Source organism: Coenobita brevimanus, chromosome 100, assembly GCF_032717465.1.
Source record: "Coenobita brevimanus isolate Jiangsu-jjx chromosome 100, ASM3271746v2, whole genome shotgun sequence".
Taxonomy (NCBI): domain Eukaryota; kingdom Metazoa; phylum Arthropoda; class Malacostraca; order Decapoda; family Coenobitidae; genus Coenobita; species Coenobita brevimanus.
In genome coordinates this window covers 37,703,398-37,721,919 of record NC_137053.1, presented here as the reverse complement: position 1 = coordinate 37,721,919, position 18,522 = coordinate 37,703,398, and the positions used below count along the sequence as shown (strand labels likewise).

Below are 18,522 nucleotides of genomic sequence, written 5' to 3'. Positions count from 1 at the left end.
TCCCTACTGCACATGCATAGCACCTAAGACCCTATTCACACCAATAAGGGACATAAAAGAGTGAAATGAGGTTTTAGAGGTAAGTATGGAAAATACAGTACAATATGAAACATTCTGGGTACGTACAACAAGTCCCTGGCCATCTCGATGAATAACCCGCCTCCTCTCAGACTCTGACAGTAAAAAGGAGTACCTGAAGCACCTGCAGTACATTGTACATGAAGTCTTGCACTGAACTTAGTCATTTGCACTCAGAATTCCATTCTCTTAACACTGCACACGCTAGTCTTCCTTGCGCTCCAATGTACCTTAATGAAATAAGTGTTGCACTCCGCACTTAAAGTCTTTGCACTCATAAATCCATTTTCTAAACATAACACACTCTAGTTAATTTGCACTCCATTGAAAGTCAGTAAAATCAATGTTGCACTCTGCACTTTAGCCTTTGCATTCATTCTAATTTCTTAACACTATTCACTGTTTTCTTTACTGCAGAACACTGTAAATTCCCGTGTGGTCTAGTGGAGAAGTTCTTGCCGTTTAATCACTGTCAGAGTCTGAGAGTAGCTGATGCAGGTGGCCTAGGGGTGCATCATTGGGTCGTGGTGATGGAGTACCCACTGCAGATGACTCCGAAAACAGGTGCAAACACGTCAAGTGGTGACTCCACCGTCCCTGATGTGCTGGACTGTGGCTCGGAGGATTAGGGCCTGTCTTGGGGAGGCAATGGAGTGGAGCCAGGGCTGGGCACAGCAGGGGTCACGGGTCTGAAAAAGCTGTCAATGGTTGATTGACGCAAGGAACGACGATTTTGGCGATTAATGATGCGCTGCCTGAAAGCGCGCACTTCCTCCACGAGTCCCAAGGGCCTCATCTCCCTGTCGCAGTCCGGGTGTTCCAGGTAGTCAAGAACGAACTCTTATGTGTTGCTGGAGTGTGCTTAGCTTGGGGATGGCTGGAGTAGTGGCACACTGAGAGGAGTCCGTATCATTGTCACCGTCCTCGTCAGAATCTTCAAGCTGGGTACTGACACCTGCAACTGAAGATGCGATCTTGATATCAGACATGGTCTGATACCCAGGATCGCCCTCGTCGTCATCCAACCACTCACGCACTTCATCCACATCAACATCGTCCCCATGAGCATGTAGACGTGCATGGAAGTTATCCACGTCAAAACCTAGGAAATCGTGCTCCACATCCATTCTGAGAAGCAGACGAGACCAACCATTTTTTAGAGTCTTGACAGAGACTTCCTTCCATGCACTGGCCCAGTTGTAAATGGCAGACTTGATTTTGTAGTGGCGAAGGTTTTCCAAAGTTCGCTGGCCCCGTGTGTCCCGTCCCTCTCTGTGCTCGTCCTCGTCCTCGAGAACAACCATCACCTCGTCCAGGAACTTCCGTCGGTACAGCCTCTTCGTTGCCACGATCACTCCTTGGTCCATTGGTTGGATGAGAGCAGTCGTATTAGGTGGCAGAAACATGCACCTAATGCACCCATTCTCAGCCACGACGTCCTTGTCGCACGGGTGAGCAGGTGCATTGTCGAGGAGAAAGAGGGCCTTTACCTGATCGCGTGAGATTCCCAGTTTCTCCATCTGGTAATGGATGACCTCCTTGACAAAATGGCGTTGGAATCAGTCTTTGAAGGCTTGGGCAGTGAACCATGTCTTCAAAGAATGGTACCAAACGACTGGAAGGACATCCATCACCCCACGAAGACACCGAGGCTGCTTTGCACGGCCAACAATAACGGGCTTAAGCCGGTGCATGCTGTTAGCTTTGGCACAACACAAAGCAGATATCTGTTGCTTGGAGAGCTTGCAGCCAGGTACGTGCTTCTCCGTCTCCTCGGCTAGAGTGTTCGTTGGCAAAGAGCGATAGAATAAACCAGTTTCGTCAGCGTTGTAGACTTGACCAAGAGTGAGGCCTTCCCTGTCGATCAAGTGCTTCACCTTGTGCTAAAACTCCTCTACTCCATCCTCGTTGGCGTCCAAAGCTTTGCCATGGGCCTTACGGTTGGTAAGGCCATGTCGTAACTTGAACGTGAAGAGCCAACCCTCAGATTCCTTGAAGTCTAGGGCATCATGAAGCCTTGCAAACTTCTCAGCAGCAGCCTTCAGCTCCGTGCCACACACCAGCAGCACGTTGCTGTTGATGCCAAATCAATGTGGAGCGGTCGACTTCTGTATACCGGGGAGTAAACGTCATCTTCTTCACGTTGCGTTTGCTTTTCGACGAGAAGTCAGCCATGTACTGCATGAGTTTGTCGCAGGATCTCTTGATATCAAACAAAGTAGATCGGGTCAGGCTGAATTCACGAAGGATGCGTGAGGTTGATCATCCCGCATCCACCTTGTTCAATATCTCCCTCTTTTTCTTCAGAGTCAAAACCACTCTCTTCCTCTTCTTAGGTGGTGGGGCCATTATCACACACACTAACAAGAGGCAGGAGAGCAGCAGTAGAGCCTGCAGCAGGTAAGGCACCACCACAAAAGCGAGCACGTGGGCAGCCATGGTTACGAGCGTGCATTCACAACAAGAGATGGGCGGTAAGTGGGGAGGATGCAGGGGCGCTGTAGTGGACAGTGGCGGAACTAATCACCAAAACACAGCTGGTCCATGCCGTGCTCGCCGAGTTCAAATTATGGGCAGAAAAAAGTCGGATTTTTCTCAATTTTTTTGCAATTTTTGGCCCATTTTGGGAATATTGGATCCTGGGACCAAAATATCCGGTAAGTGGGGATGTCCGGAAAGTGGGCGTCCGGATAGTACGGGGATTACTGTAATGCATTACCAGATGGATTTTTCACATGTATGAGGATACACAGGATGGAGATGGTGGATTGTCTGCTTTCTCTGATTAATCAGCTAGCCTACATAGCGTGAAAATAATCAACATGGTGTTAATTATGAGGAGAGTGATTACATGTATTTCCACTTGTAACGGCCATGCCACGTTGAGTACACCGCTTCCCGTCCGATAAGCGAAGTTAAGCAACGTTGGGTCTGGTTAGTAGTTGGATGGGTGACCGCCTGGGAACACCAGATGCTGTTGGCATAACTCCCTACGTGTCAAGTGGGGTTGGTGGAGGATTAGTGCCCCTCCCTGTAAAACAATTAACTCTAAGCCCTTGACCACCCCGTTTGGGATACATGGCGTCTGGCAATGGATGGATGGATGGATTTATAATTAGTGAAGAATAAATGCTAACTTTACGAATTTGGTAATGAAAATTGAGGAGTTTGGTAATGTGGCTGTTGCGATCTGGCAACTCTGTTTCCCCATCGCCAACACTTAGACAGTTACTGCTTAACTTCGATTGTGAGTGGATGTTTATGCAGTGCATGCCACGTTCTCGTTTTTTTGTAAATAAACAGTAAATAAACAGCAATACCTCGCCAGTAGACCCCACGGGAATTTACAGTGTTGTGCAGTGTTAAGAAATTAGAAATTAGATAGCAAAGGATTAACTGTGGAGTGAAAACTGGTGGTTGAAACTGGCATGGTGCAATTAACAATGTGCATTGTTAAACAATTACAGCTCACAGTGCAAAGAATTTCTGTAAGTCCAGCACAACACTGGATTACTGTATGTGCTTCAAGAGCATTTTCACTTATGTAGCAGCCATGGCTCGGTTGGTTAACCCCTTAAACGCGGCCGTGTATGGCCGATCCCCCCCGTGTGGCGGGGTTGTAGCGGGGTCTGAGTACCTGTGGGAAAATATTTGCCAAAAATCAGAGATTAACCCTAGAACATTAAAATTTTTATTGCATATAGTACTTACATTCAGCTTTCTCCTGAGACAGATGTTGAGCCTTCGTGGACTACCAAAGGACTTGTGAAGACTTGCAAATTTGGGTAACAAAGTCTTCACATTCACACCTCCAGAAACCCGGTTTTCTTTCTACCACAGCCTCAATCTGTCACAGTACACTTTATACAACAACGTACAGGTAGTTTGGAATCCGTATTTGTACAATAAGCACTGAAAATAAGGCTATAATGAACGGAGCGTACGGCCGACATGCAGCGCGGCGGCGATCTTCCCGTCACTGAACACACATTTCCCTTTTCACGGCTAAAAACACGTATACTACATTATTTTCCTTCATAGTACTTCGCAAAGGCTCGCTTGGCACTATTACGGCCCTAAAAATCACTGTCACTGCCAGTATTGTGAAGCGGGAATGAGGAAGACCACCGCGGCGTGAGTTTATTCAGCCTTACTGCAGGCACTTTATTCTCGCTCCGGTTGGCCACTCGCACTTCATTTCTATTGCTCACTTTCACTCTAGCTGTCAGTTTTTTGCCTTATTCATCAGTGTCACTGTCATTTGTTATAAAAATAATATTTTCTACACAACAAACTGTCACTGTCAGAACATAGAATAGAAACATATGCTTTCAACTTCTTACACTGGAGTGACTGTCACTCTCAATACTTAAATTATTACTATGTACAATTATTTACACAAAAAAACACTGTCACTGTCAGTGCTTTTACAACTACATACACTAATTTACACTCATCAGACTGTCACTGTCAGTACGTAAAAGAAAACTAAACACTAGTATCACTGTCACTCTCAGCATTATTTTCAAGATTCTTACCCTTATTTTCAATATCTAGTCAGGCTGTGGTGGTCAAAGAAACATGGGTAAGCACAGAGGGGAATTTTGCACTCTTTGCACTGCAAGGAGGTGCGCATAAATGTTCTGTCCTGCCTGGTAGTGTGGCTGCACACATGACACCTCCTGAGTGCTTTTTCCCTCTTGGCAGTGGCAGGCAGTGGCTCCAGGCGGTGTCACTGAAGGTAGTCCTGACACTGTAGGCGGTCTGGAGGTGTGTGTGGGTGGCGCCTGGGACCTGATGGCAGTACCTGCCCAAAACACTGAAGCAGCTGGTACACACAAGTCTTTGAAAAACGCCGGAGAGAGTAGTTTGCTGGCTTCCTCTTCTTGATCTTATATAGGATGAAGGCGTTCAGCATGCACATATCAAGCAAGTGCAAGAACACCTTCCTGTACCAGCGACGGTTCCTCCTCAGGCAGTCTATCTCTCCGATCATCATGTCAGACTTGTCCACCAGCCGCATATTGACGTTGTAGTCAATCACAGCATCAGGCTTCATCACAGGCTCGCCAGTCCTTCTGTCGACCTTCCCTGTGGCTTGCATTTCCCTCTTGTGAGCTGTGGTGAGCACATTGACGATTCTCTTATCGTGCCACCTGATCGCCAGCATCTTGTCAGTTTTCTTCAGGTGCACGTCTCCCCGCTTTGATCTTTCAGCCTCGGGGAAGGCAGGGTAGTGTGCCCTATTGCTTCGGACAGTGCCATATGATCCGACGCCGTGTTCAGAAAGGTACTTGGCGAGTTTTGGAGCTGTATAATAATTGTCCGTATACAGGACATGATTCCCGCCAAAGTACTTTTCCAAAAGCACTTTCACCACAGAACCAGAGAATCCAAGGGGGTCAGTCTTGTCCAAGTCCACATTGCTGGCGGTGTAGATAACGAAGTCTAAGATGAACCCCGTCTTGCAGTCGCACAGCACGAAAAACTTTATTCCAAAGCGGTGGCGTTTGCTAGGAATATACTGCACGAACCGAAGAAGGCCCCTGAACAAAACCAAGGACTCGTCAATCGCAACTTTCTTGAAGGGGCGAAGGAACCTCGTAAACTTATCCTTGATCAGGTTCAGGATTCCCCTCACTTTCCATAATGGATCAGTTTGGGAAGGCTCATCGTTGTTCGCAAAGTGAAGGTAAGTCATGAGTTGCCTGAAACGATCGCGACTCATGTATTTATTGAAGATGGGTGTGGGGCAAAGATCGTCAGCACTCCAGTATTCCTCGAGCTTGTGCTTCCAATTGTGGGGCATCAAAAGCATCAAGCCAATAAATACAAACAGTTCCCTGATCGTTACAGGAACCCATGCTGCCATCTGCGACGTGGATGGCGTTGCAGCTTCACCTTCACCTTCACGAACTGCAGCAGATTGCCCCTCGTACCTGCTGTCTCGGTACAAATCTGCTCCATTACTTCGTTATCCAGGAAGGCCAACAGGTAGTCCAAACATTCACCATCCTCTGGGACAGGGAAGTCAGCCTGTATTCCGCACCCACTGGCATCGAAGGGCAGATCTTCCGGCACAAAATCTGAGCCCTCAGACCACACGAAGGCATCCAGAGTGCCCTGCCTAGGCTGGGAGGTGCTGGGGGCGGTGTGGGGTGAGGCAGGCCGTGTGGCAGTGGGTGAGGCAGGCGGTGAGGCAATGCGTGAGGCAGAGGCTGTCCTAGGTCGTGTCGGTGTAGTGGTGGTGGTGGCGGGGAGATAAGCTGAAGGTTCAAGGTCACTCGCGGTGGCGTGACTGGCGAGTTGCCTAGTGCGAGTAACCTTAGCTAGTCTTACACTAGGAAATAAAGTTCTACTCCTACTAGCATGAACACTGGGCCTACGGAAACCTCTACGTAAACTAGACTGCCTACTTCCCTTCCGAGGTGGTGAAGGCGACTCCGAAGACTCCGGAGAAAGGGCAGCTGAAGATGACGACGAGAGAATGGGGCTGGGAGTGCGTGGCGGGCTGGCGGTGGCGTGACGTGGTGTAGGGGACAATGGCTGGGAAGCTGGGTCACCACTTTTTCTCCTCTTGGCCCCCTTTCCATACACTAGGCCCCTTTTCACAGGAGCCTTGCCTGTTGAGGTGCTGGGCACAGGAATAGTCACCTCTGGCACCTCAGACTCAGCACTCGATAGTGTGTCTGACTCTGCCAGGCTAGATAAAACACCGACGTCACTTCCATAATCCATGGACGCTTTCAGTAACTCACTAGCTATAGCCGAGTCACTAAGTCCCTTAGCAGTTCCTTGTAAGGGTTTGTACGGGGTGGAGGTCACAAAACCCTTTTTCGGAGGGCTGGAAGGCACAGACTCGGAAGAGCTTGAGTTTGACATGGTGTCACCTTGAAAGATTCTCGTGGACTGACGCTAAACAGGGGCAAACCGCGGGAAAAAATGCTAGTGTGACAACTGGGGAAACAAGCGTTTCCAACTAGCATAAAGTGCTTGCTAGAGGAAGGCGCAGATTGACACGTATGAGCCGTCCACGCGCTGCCATATCGCACGACGAGGGAGGGCTGGGCAGTGGTGCGTGGGTGGGTAAAAAAAATGATACTTGGCAACAACCGAGGTCAGTAGTACAAAGGTCAAATGTGCGAAAAGTAGCTAAAGGGTGGCAGTACTGATAGACAATACCAGCTGGAGCCTGCTTGCCCGCAGTTATTCAAAATTTACTAGAATCGCAAATGCGACGATCCGCCGTTATGTCCTTTTGGCCGAGCGTCGCAAACGAGACGATCCGCGTTTAAGGGGTTAAAGCACTTCGTTCTGACCGAAGGGTCAGAGGATCAAATCCACCCAAGAGTCATTGGTAGACATCAGGAAGGGCATCCGGTCGTAAAATGCTACACGCTCCAAACCAAAGTTCTCTACCAGGGGCAACGCCTTAGCCCTTATCCAAAAAAAGGGGGACGGCGTAAAACTCACAAAAAAAGCCTTCAGAAAGCGGCCACTTACGTGCGGTAAGTACCCTGGCTGAGGTACAGTCACTTCTAATTCCTCATTCTTTGGTTCCTTTTCATTTATTTCATCCTTTATGTCCATTATTGGTGTGAATAGGGTCTTAAATATGTTTAAATAGGTGCTATGCATGTCTGGTAGGAAGTTATTTAGGTGGCATTCAAAGTTAGGCTGGTTTAGGGTCCTTAAGTACCAGTCCAGCAGGAAGGTGCCCACTTTCCAGACGGGACCACTTTCCGGACTCTGTTACATCAGATAGTGGAGGGATTACTGTACTGTATAGTCAAATAGAATCAAATATTGGTGGGCTGAGTCTACCATCTCTCTATTGGGATGGTTATTATTCTTTCCTTCCTTAAATATCAATAAGCTTTATTGTACATCCATTTCAGGTATTTGTCCATCAAAACAAAAATAAATAGTGTTACGAGAAACATGCAACGATTATTTGTTAAGAAATACAGTAAAACCTCAATACAACGGACTTCAGTAGACCGTAATTCACTTTTATCGGACTCGAGGAGCTACCAGACTAAATTCCTATATATTGGAAAAAGTCAGATAAAGCCAGATGCAGTCTGGACTGCCTGACCACTTCAGGTATGTTCACCACAATAAGGTAAATAAATTGTTTATCAGTGTACAGTACAGTATTATTATATATATATTATACCATTTGATTAATGTAGTGAAGTTGTAACACAGTACAGTACCTCAATGGTAGTCAAAACAGTTCAGAAACCGTTGATGCAATCCGGACTAATGTCTGATGTGTCAGAAAAAGTCCGGGTTAGCAGGGGGAAGTCCAGATATCGCGTTTATCGGAATTTCGCATTTTTCAGAATGGTTTGGGCCCCAATTAGTCTATTATAGTGAGGTCTTACTGTAGTAGCACAACACGGCTGAAGATCGTACATTACGATCACAACCAATATCAAATTCATGTGTGTCTACTGCCCTGCCGGACCTGCTGTGTATTCACGACACGGCTGAAGATCGTACGTTATGATCATAAACAATAACAAACTCATGTGTGTCTACTGCCCCGCTGAACCTGCTGTATAAAGATCATGGAAAACTGTTGCACAGAAAAATGGACAGTGTCTAGACTGAGCATCGGTACGTATCATCTGCTGAGTGTTGGCTGCCTGCTGGCAGGGTCGAAGTGCAGGGAAACTAGTGAAGTGTGAGACAACTTGGAAACTTTTTTCTTGCTCGAAATACTAGTCGTCAAAGTAAAATGCATTGAACTATGAAAATTTACCGTATATAAGAAACCCAACACCCTTACAAGTGATCTAATATGCAATAATAATGATGCCTTATATATTGTAGTGCATCTGAATCACATTTGAATGTACATTTGCAAACATTAAGACATGAAATAGCATAAACAGTGACATGAAATACGGTACAATATGAAGAACAGGAAAAATAATAATATCCTGGGCACTGATGCACACAGACTCATGGAGGTTGTACGCTGAACAAGCACGCGCGTGAGACTGGGCAGTGATGCGGTTTCAGGACAGTTCGCTGTCAAGTCAATTCGCCGTCACAAATATAACAAGATAATTCGCCGTCATTAATGAAGACAACTATGGGTGATGCTAGAATATAATTCAAAGGTGACTGCAGCGAGGAAGAAACAAGTTAATTATTGACTAAAGGTGCAACTAATAAATAATATCCAAAGCCTACACTATTGAACATAGATATATTTATAGAATGATGGTGAATTGTCCAGGGTGTGAATTGTCCTGACAGGGAATCTTCCATGTTTTGCTGGTGAATTATCCCGGAACCAGTGATGCTTGGTTGGCGGAAGCGCAGGAAACTGTGTGCGCGGGGTGGGTATGCCACGCAACTCTCAGGTGATCTGCCTGTGAATGCGGGATTTCTCCACATTACCAATTGTAAATGTGGGGGAGCTCAGTCGTAAAATGTATGATTGGTACTAAAGAAGAATGATTGTAAGTGCAAAATATCGTAAAATGAAACATTGTACAATGAGGGAGACCTGTATTATCTCAATCTGGGTTACATGTGTAATCTTCCACTTCAACTGGAGTTGGGAACCAGAAACAGTGAGAGGTGGGAGCTGCACAGTACTTGTTTGGACAGGGCACATGACCATGGCTGGGGACAAGGGGGAAAAAAAAAAGAAAGAAAGAAAGAAATTACCACTCTGTGCAGAAGCAGCCAACATCACACTGTGCCATGATGTCAGTGACAGCTGATGGCTTGGGGAGCAGCTAGTACACTGTTTGGGCTCTGGGAGTTGCATGGTATGAGGGAAGGCTCGTGATATGGCTGGTAACACTAGATTTGGCCCGTTTTTGCCCACCATTTTGCATTATAGGGCTGGTGCATATTCAGCAGTAGACGAGGATTGTTTACCCCCTCCCTGGTGCATGAGGCTATTCACGCACCAAGGTCATGCATATTACAAAATCATGCTGTACTTGAGGAATTAAGTTGGTGTGAATCCCCCTCCATCTCACTGCCTTTACCTTCCCTCTCATCCTCTGGCTCACTGCACCCTTCTTTCTCCTTTCCTGCTCACTCCCTCCTTACACTCTCCCTGCATCAATCCTCTGCTTCCATTCCTCCCTTCCACCATCCCAGTCATCATTCCTCCATCCCTCCCTACCCTTCCCCTCCCTCCATCCATCCATCCCCTTCCTCTCTTTCCATCCCTCCTCCTCCTTCCTCTCCTTCCATCCCTCCTTCTCCTTCCTCTCCTTCCATCCCTCCCTCCCCATCCTCTCCTTCCATCCCTCCCTCCCCATCCTTTCCCTCCATCCCTCTCCCCTTTTCTTTCCCTCCATACCTCTCCCCTTTTCTTTCCCTTCATACCTCCCTCCCATTCCTTTCCCTCCATCCATTGCTCCCCTTCCTTTCCCTCCATCCATTGCTCCCCTTCCTTTCCCTCCATCCATTGCTCCCCTTCCTTTCCCTCCATCCATTGCTCCCCTTCCTTTCCCTCCGTCGATCCATCCCCATCCTCTCCATCCATCCATCTCCATCCTCTCCATCCATCCATCCCTTCCGTTTCTCTCTCTTCATTCATCTCTCCCTTTCCTCTCTCTCTCTCTGTTTGTCCCTGCCCTTCTCGCTCCCTCCTTTTATTCCCATCTCGCTCCCACTTTCCATTCCCTTCTTACTCGCTCCTTCCATTCCCTTATCAGCTTATGCCGACAATATTTACATGAGCACTCACTGGCAAAGCTGGGTCCTCTGTGATTTAGGTAAGGATTATTTTTGCTGCTTTTCCCTCTCTCTTGCTCTCTCTCTACTTTACCACTGCCTCCCTTGTGCAAGTGGTTCTCCTGTGACTGATGGAAGGGTTATTTTTACTTCTCCTATCACCCTCCATCCCAACCCACATTTGCCTTTCCCAGTATATGAGTACAGGTGGTCTCCTACTTACGAATGGGTTATGTTTCGAGAAACTGCTCACGAGTCAATTTTTTTATGTCAAATATGCATTTAATACACGTTACCAACTGAACATCATAGCCTAGCCAAGCTTACCAAGCCTTTTAAACATGCTTAGAAGTTAGAACACTTACATTAGCCTACAGTTAGGCAAAATCATTAACACAAAGCTTATTTTTTAATAAAGTGATGAATATCTCACGTAATTTATTGAACATTGTACTGAAAGTACAAATTCGTAAAGTAAAAAATTTGTAAGTCTACCGTTTGTAAGTAGGGGACTACCTGTATATTATTTATCTTCTTGTAATCATTTTCTACTCCATATTCAATAAAAAATACTCATTACCGTCTGCTGTACTGTACTGTACATGCAAGAGTATCTTCATGTACAGGTATGTGTTGATTTTTGCTTTGTGTTTATATAGTGTAAATTGCAGTTTTCTTGATAATCTATAGTGCGGTATTTGTTTTTTTTTTTACTTGGGGTGGGGGAAAATATACCGTTTTCTGAATCTTGGCAATAGGTGAACCACCTTTGGCTGAATTAATATGGATAAGAGAATGTTTATCATATAAGCCACATGTATCTGCAGAGTATTTCTGTTGCCATCTCATGAAATGTAAAGAGCCTATCGTATCTTCATTACGATGGCCAGATAACAAGGGATTTTAACACAAATTGAGGTCAGGAACAGAGAACAATGGCTGGGTGGCAGGGGGTGAAGGACGTGAGATGCGTATGCAGCACAGTCAATACAATGGTAATGCAAAACCACCAATCACTGCGCAGGGACAGTATTTTGAATTTTGGAGGGCAAAAGTGGAAGAGGTGGTAGATGGTGGCAACCATCATCCACTCACTTGATGTAGTGCTGCCTACTTCTGTCTTCATCGTTATCACTCTTTTTTCAGTATCTGCCCTCTCTCTTCCCATTTCTCTTATCTTTCCTGTCACTTTTTATTACTCTTCTTTCATTTTCAGGTGGCTTTACTTTGAGTGACAAGCCAAATTGTAACCATTTACAGTTCTGGGTGTTAACCATATAACCAGTCCATACATGTTCCCTAAGTGCCAGCAAGTGGGTTGGCTGAAGGTCTGTGCCTCTCCCCATAAAACAACAAACTCAGGGGCAAGCAACTATCCCTTACAAGATTTTGGTGTCTGGCTGTAGATAATCTAGATAGATAGAAAAATGGAAGGTCAGCCAGGCTTTACCCTGCATAAAAGAGACTTTTAACTGCAGAAATGAGGTTGGGGTAGAGGGCTATATTGTATTACCGCTCAGAATGTGTTTCTGGCAAACAGAGGGTATGTATATTACATTGAATAATCTGTCACTCATTACCCTCTGTTCTTGTCTTGGTTTCACCTTGCATATCACAAATGTATAGTTGGACAAAATCTCTACATCATCATCTCATCAATTTCATGTCAGTAGTATTCCCAGCCATGTTTCACATTGCAAGCACATAGTCAGTCTTGCTCCTTTCATCATTCTCTCCAGTCTCTGTGTGCCATGTATATGTTTTCTCTGTGATGAAATTTGAAAGGAATATGGGGGAAGCATTCTTTCTCATCAGATCTCAGGGATATATATTTATTCATTTCATTCAACATCTAATCTAGTGTTACCCTATGAGAAGGGTAGGAGCCTGGGGCTAGGCAAGTTGGTCCTGACATTTAAGATGAGTGACCAGCCTCACTCATCCCTGAGTGGCATTATGTGAGCAATAAACCCCAGCCACCTCTTGGATATAAACCTGCACCAGCTCAGTCCGATTGGAGCACCTTAATTACCCACTAAACCACTGGGTGCTATAATTTGGTTATATGGTTACCACCCAGCATAGTAAATGGCTTCCTGGTGTACAGAAAACCATTAGGCCTGTTAGTGTAGAGTCACCCATAGACAGAAGGAAGAAGAAAGAATGAAGGAAAGAAAGACAGAAGAGGATGGAAGGAAAGAAGGAAGGAAGAGAGGAAAGGGCAGGTACTTGAGAGCAGTACTACATCGAGTGAGTGGATGGTGAGTGCCCCCACCTACCACTAGGGATGTATATATACAGTCTGTCCTCATCTAACATAGTTAATTGCTTCTGCACCCCTACCATGTTTGAGAAATTTTGTGTTAGAGGGACTCATGAAACCCCTTATTTCCTTCTGCACCCCTGCCCAAAGTCCACTTTTTCCCCTCTTGTGGTGCAAATTTTTTTTATAGTCCCCAATTTTACCTTCCTATAAAGCATTAATATGGCTCAAAAAGTTATAAAAGAGTATTATTACAGTTAAAAGCCACATTTTATTTACCTTATGGAAAGATAAGAGGAGACACACTATACCAGAGAGGAGGTAGAGGGGAGAACACCCCTGATTAACTGGGTAGTTCAAAAGCGAGGATGCTGAAGCGTGATTGGCTGGGAGGTACATGACACCAGTTTGCAAGGCAGTGCTCCTATGATTCATCTCATCACCACCCGCCCAGTTAAAAAAACCATGTTAGCTTCATCAGTAGCCATGTTAGAAGGGATATTGCTTCCGGAAAATTGTATTGTGTTAGACTATTTTCGTGTTAGGGAAAACCGTGTTAGACAAGGATAGACTGTAAGTATATTTATTGTGATTGACCACCCAGACATACAGTACTATATAGAAGAAGCCTTTTGGCATGTTGCTTTGTGTTGCCACCATTAGGTATCAATGCTGTACGTAGGGTGTATCACACAAAAGTCAATTTTAGAAACTCGGAAATTCCAAGATTGGCAGTAGATTTTTCTGTGTAAAAGTCATTTCTAAGAAACATTTTTATGTGAAAGTTTTGCGTAAGATTTTATTTAGCCATTTCAGTTTGTCATCTTTGCTTGAAAAGTCATTTTTTCTGCATACATCAAGATTAAGTTGGCTCTAGATCACATATACATGATTTGTAATTACACAGAGAAGGAAAAATAAATTCTTTTATGTCAGATGTTCAAAAAGTTCAAAATTACTCAGTTTTGATATGATAAATTTACTTACAAATCCCCCAAAATGTCCAAAATACCCAGTGAAAGCTCTCATATGCAATAAGCCTTCTAGATCATCTCACCTGCCTTCGTAAAGCTTGGGAATTTGTTTCAAGATGTGGATTCATACTGTAAGATCGAGAGTGACATTAAATTACTAACAGTGCAATAACAGGGAAAACACCTGGTTAACACACATGGCAAGTGATGCTTATAAACGCACGCCATTCATTGTGAAGCTGATCATTATTTTTCAAGACATCTTTATTTGACCGGAACACCAGCATCACTTCTCTGTGTTCAATCTTGGCGCGAACGAAACCATCTCTTGTTGTGTCCGGACACTGCATGGGCCACAGCAGAGACTTCCTTGACTGCACGTTCATAATTTCGATTGTGAACTGAGAAATTCTCAGCTGCCAATGAAGACTGGAGAAGATCTGCAGGTTCCGCTATAAACTTCCCACAAGTGAAGACAAATTTGTTTGTGTTTCGTATTTGAAGTGTCCAGCATGCTTTAATGCGTCAACTTTGGTCACCTAATGGCGGCTATCCATGCCGCTCGATCTCTGGCGGTCTCCCTGTTCAGTCCCTTAATTCTGAGGTCACACTTAATTATCTCATCCCACATCTTTTTTGGTCTTCCCCACGCAACCCCACCCCTAATATTAATGCTTCTCACTTTCTGAACCCAATTATCATCTCCCATCCTCTCCACATGCCCAAACCACCTCAATCTACCCCTCCTCATCACGGTGCCAATACACGCCAGTCCCATCCTACCGCTCAACTCTTCCATCGTAAACTTAGCCCCCCCAGGCCTTGCACTCAGGGACACATTGCACATCCCCCAAATCATTGTCATTTCTGTATGTTTGAGCCTTTGAATATACTCTTCCTTTACTGCCCAGGTTTCACTACCATACAGCATTACACTCCTAACATATAATGCTTTCAAAGATCCCTTAGCTTGTAGGGAGAGCCCTCTCAGTGTCAGGAGAGGCAACAGCTCCCTGAACTTCTTCCAGCCATTCCTCACCCTAGCCGCAGAGCTAGCTCCAGCCCCACCGCCAGCACATAACATGTCTCCCAAATAACAAAACTCTTTCACACACTCAAGAGACACACCTGCAGGTTCAGTCCTTTCACACCTGACAGTCTCTACCTGCTCCCCCCAACACACTGCACACATAAAATCAGCATTATCTCTCAGTCTGCCTCTAATACCACTACATCTCCTATGCACCCACTTTTTACAAACACTGCAGAAGATGGAATTACATCTCATGCCGTTGTGGCAGATTGCACATGGCCACTCTCCCTATTCTTTGACAGTATCACCACCAACCTTAGATTTCATCACTTGTTTTATCTGCATTTACTCTTAAGCTCTTATGCCCCATACGATCTCTCCTCATCCTAAATCTTTCCTCAACCTCCCTTTCATTCTCTGTAAATCAGCACCAAATCATCAGCATACAACATCTCCCACGGGAGTCCGTTTCTGAAGTCACGTGAGTGGGGTTCAGTTACCATGATAAAAAACAAGGGACTCAAAACTGACCCCTGATGCACACCAATATTCATGGAAAACTCATCTTTTAAATCTCCATTCACTCTTAGCTGGGTGCAAGCACCCACATACATGGCCATAACCACCCTAACTAGCCACTCCTCGATCCCAAACTTTGTTCTTTATCCCTTTCAGTCAGGCTCATTGGTGATGTAGTGTCAACATTCAGTCTGGGGTTCTAATGCATTATGGGTCCCATTTCCCCATAAACAGAACCCCCCCTTTGATCCTTTTGGTTGTTTTGATCCCCCATGCCCTCTCATCCTCATCTGAACTACATAAGAGAGTAACAAGTGTACCCTCACTATGAGCATGGTATGCGTCACGCGTTATCACAGGTTTGATAGCACTATTGACCTCAGGTAACTCATTCCTCAGCAACTTTAGAGCAGTGACAATGTGATGTGGTCCATATTTCATATGGTGCTTGACTTTGATCTCAAAATACATCTTGAAATAGAGATCCAGACAGAATCACAACAACATCTCGAACTTTTTCAAATCTCTCACTTAGTCATGCTGCCTCATCTATAGCATCAGCAGGACCTCACCAGTTGCCAACCAGTGTGATAGGCTCACTGGTCCACATTTGAGACGAATGACATCTTAGGTCAATTTGCCGGTCCTGAGAGCACAAAACAATTTGTATGATATCTTTTGATCAGAGCTCAACCTCTGTACCACATCTTTGGGCAGCTCAATAGGATCTTCTCCTGGCAGAGTTTCTGAGTTGAAATCCACAGGTAAGTCATTAACTATTTCCAACAATTTTCCCATAGGGCCTGTGAAACTAGATTTGTGGAATGGGAGGTCCATCAAGTTTCATCATCACATGGCTGAAAGTCAGCTCATTGATGTGTAGCTGATGTATTAACCAGTGATACTTATGGCCAAATAATCTTTCCAGATGAATAATGACTCCTCCTTTAGGCCCTGTATTGGTTGTGGCAGAATCAGCACCAGCAACTGCCAATGTTCTAACAGCATTGTGAGTACTGATCCATTCGAATAATCCTCCAGCAATTTTTTGCACAGGCTTGTCGTTCCACACTGGTAACTCTGGAGTTAATGGAAGTAGTATTTTCCTTCTGGTTCCCAGGTATCAGTATAATGTTCTTCAGTTTCAGTTCAGGGGTGGAAATGATGAGTTTCTTCACTGTACTTCATGACTTTTTTTTCTTTATCCTTGTTTCGATCGAAGAAAATTTGAGTGATATCATTCTCGTCTGTCCTTTTCTCATGGGTCTCAGGTGAAGCAGTTAGTACTGATTCCTTGCTCCTCCACATCCTCATTCAGTCAACAGCCAAGTAAGATGTATTAACAGGTAAATGACCAGCTCATATGAGGTCATGAAAAAAGCCAGTTGTGACTGCAGCGGCTGGAGTGTTGGACATATTGAACCTGACTGCAGCAGCAGCGGTGGTTGATATATCCATGTAATTTCTTCGAGAAGAGGTGGATGCATTGCTTGTACTCTCACTGGAGTTTGTGCTAGGAACAGGATTTGAAGTGTGTGCCCTCAAGCAGTTCTGCAACCTCAAGCGGTAGTTGTTTTCCTCTGCACTTGTCTCTTTTTCTTTTCTCTGCAGCTGTTGCTCTTCATCTTTCCTATTAGAAGCATCTGCTTCTCTTGTCGTTTCCTTCATGTCGAGAGATGGCATATGAAAGCCAGAAACTTCGGATGTTTTATGCCTCTGGTCATAAAAGCCACTTCAGTTCCAACTTCGGAACTTTTTCAGCAAGAGTACAGTTGCATATGATATGAGCTTCTAGATCACAGCCAGAAAACTAGATTCTGCAGCCCCACGGAGAGTGATTTAATGTCCACAGACCGTGATGTCAAACAGTGTATCAAGCTCAGCTGTCCTTTTCTCTCTCACTGCACCCTTCAATTTGCCATTTCCAATATCCACCATTTCCTTCCATCTGGTCAAAATCTTCCGAGCAATTGATCACTCTTGAAAGACAAAGGGAGGTGTGAATTTGACATTGCTTTTATGCCACTGGGCCAGTACTAGCACTGCCAAATCATTTGCTAAACCTGGCAAAGGATAATGATGTGTGTCCACTTCATCTAACATTAGCTTTTCTTGCTGAAGCATGATTCCTTTTTGAAATGCATTTCTCTAGGTTGGAACTTCCATCGGAAGGAACTCCTTGTGGGCTGATCAAATCTTTTAGTTTCAAACCAGTACTCTTTTGATTATTTCGTCCACTCATTGTCAGCACTAGATTTCATAACTGAAGACCATAAACACATTTAAAGCAATAGTATCCTCGGCATCAGCCGTAACTATCTCTCTGTCTATCTATTGCCAGACGCATTAAGGGATGGTCACAAACAAATCACCTCCATGTTGCCCTGTCCCCTGCCATTTCACTGCCCTGCTCCCAGCTCACGCCCTCCTCTCTCATATACTTCTCTACTCCATCCCTTCATCTCATCCTTGGCCTCCCCCTCCCTCTCCTCCCCTCTACCTTACTCACATACACTCTTCTCATCAGTCTCTCACTCTCCATCCTCTCCACATGGCCAAATCACCTCAGTGTGTTTCTCTGAATGCTTCCTCTCACATCCACATCCTCACCACAACACTCCTTCACTTCTTCATGTGTCAGTCTGTCTCTTCATGTGACTCCACATGCTCCTCTCAAAAAACTCATTTCCACTGCTCTCACTCTTGATTTCTGACCCTCCAGGTCAGAATAAGGTCCAAGCTTCACTTCCATACTTTAGCGTTGGTATCGCAATACTGTCATGTAGTAACTTTTTCACTTCCATGTCCACTTCCATGTATCTTATCACTGCTTTCAGGGAACCAGCAACCTTTCTTCCTTGTTGTACCCATTCAAGCACTGCACCCTCTAGACTTCCATCTTTACTCATCACACTACCCAAGTACTTAAACACACTCAT

The 18,522-nt window shown here is 45.1% G+C and overlaps 1 protein-coding gene and 1 pseudogene across 1 annotated transcript in view; both read left to right on the top strand.

The window, feature by feature from the left end:
- The window catches only part of nonC (serine/threonine-protein kinase Smg1), a 1,312,439-nt gene that overhangs the window by 1,086,790 nt on the left and 207,127 nt on the right, over positions 1 to 18,522 (top strand). The window lies entirely within an intron of this gene.
- LOC145414725 (5S ribosomal RNA) lies at positions 2,943 to 3,061 on the top strand (annotated as a pseudogene).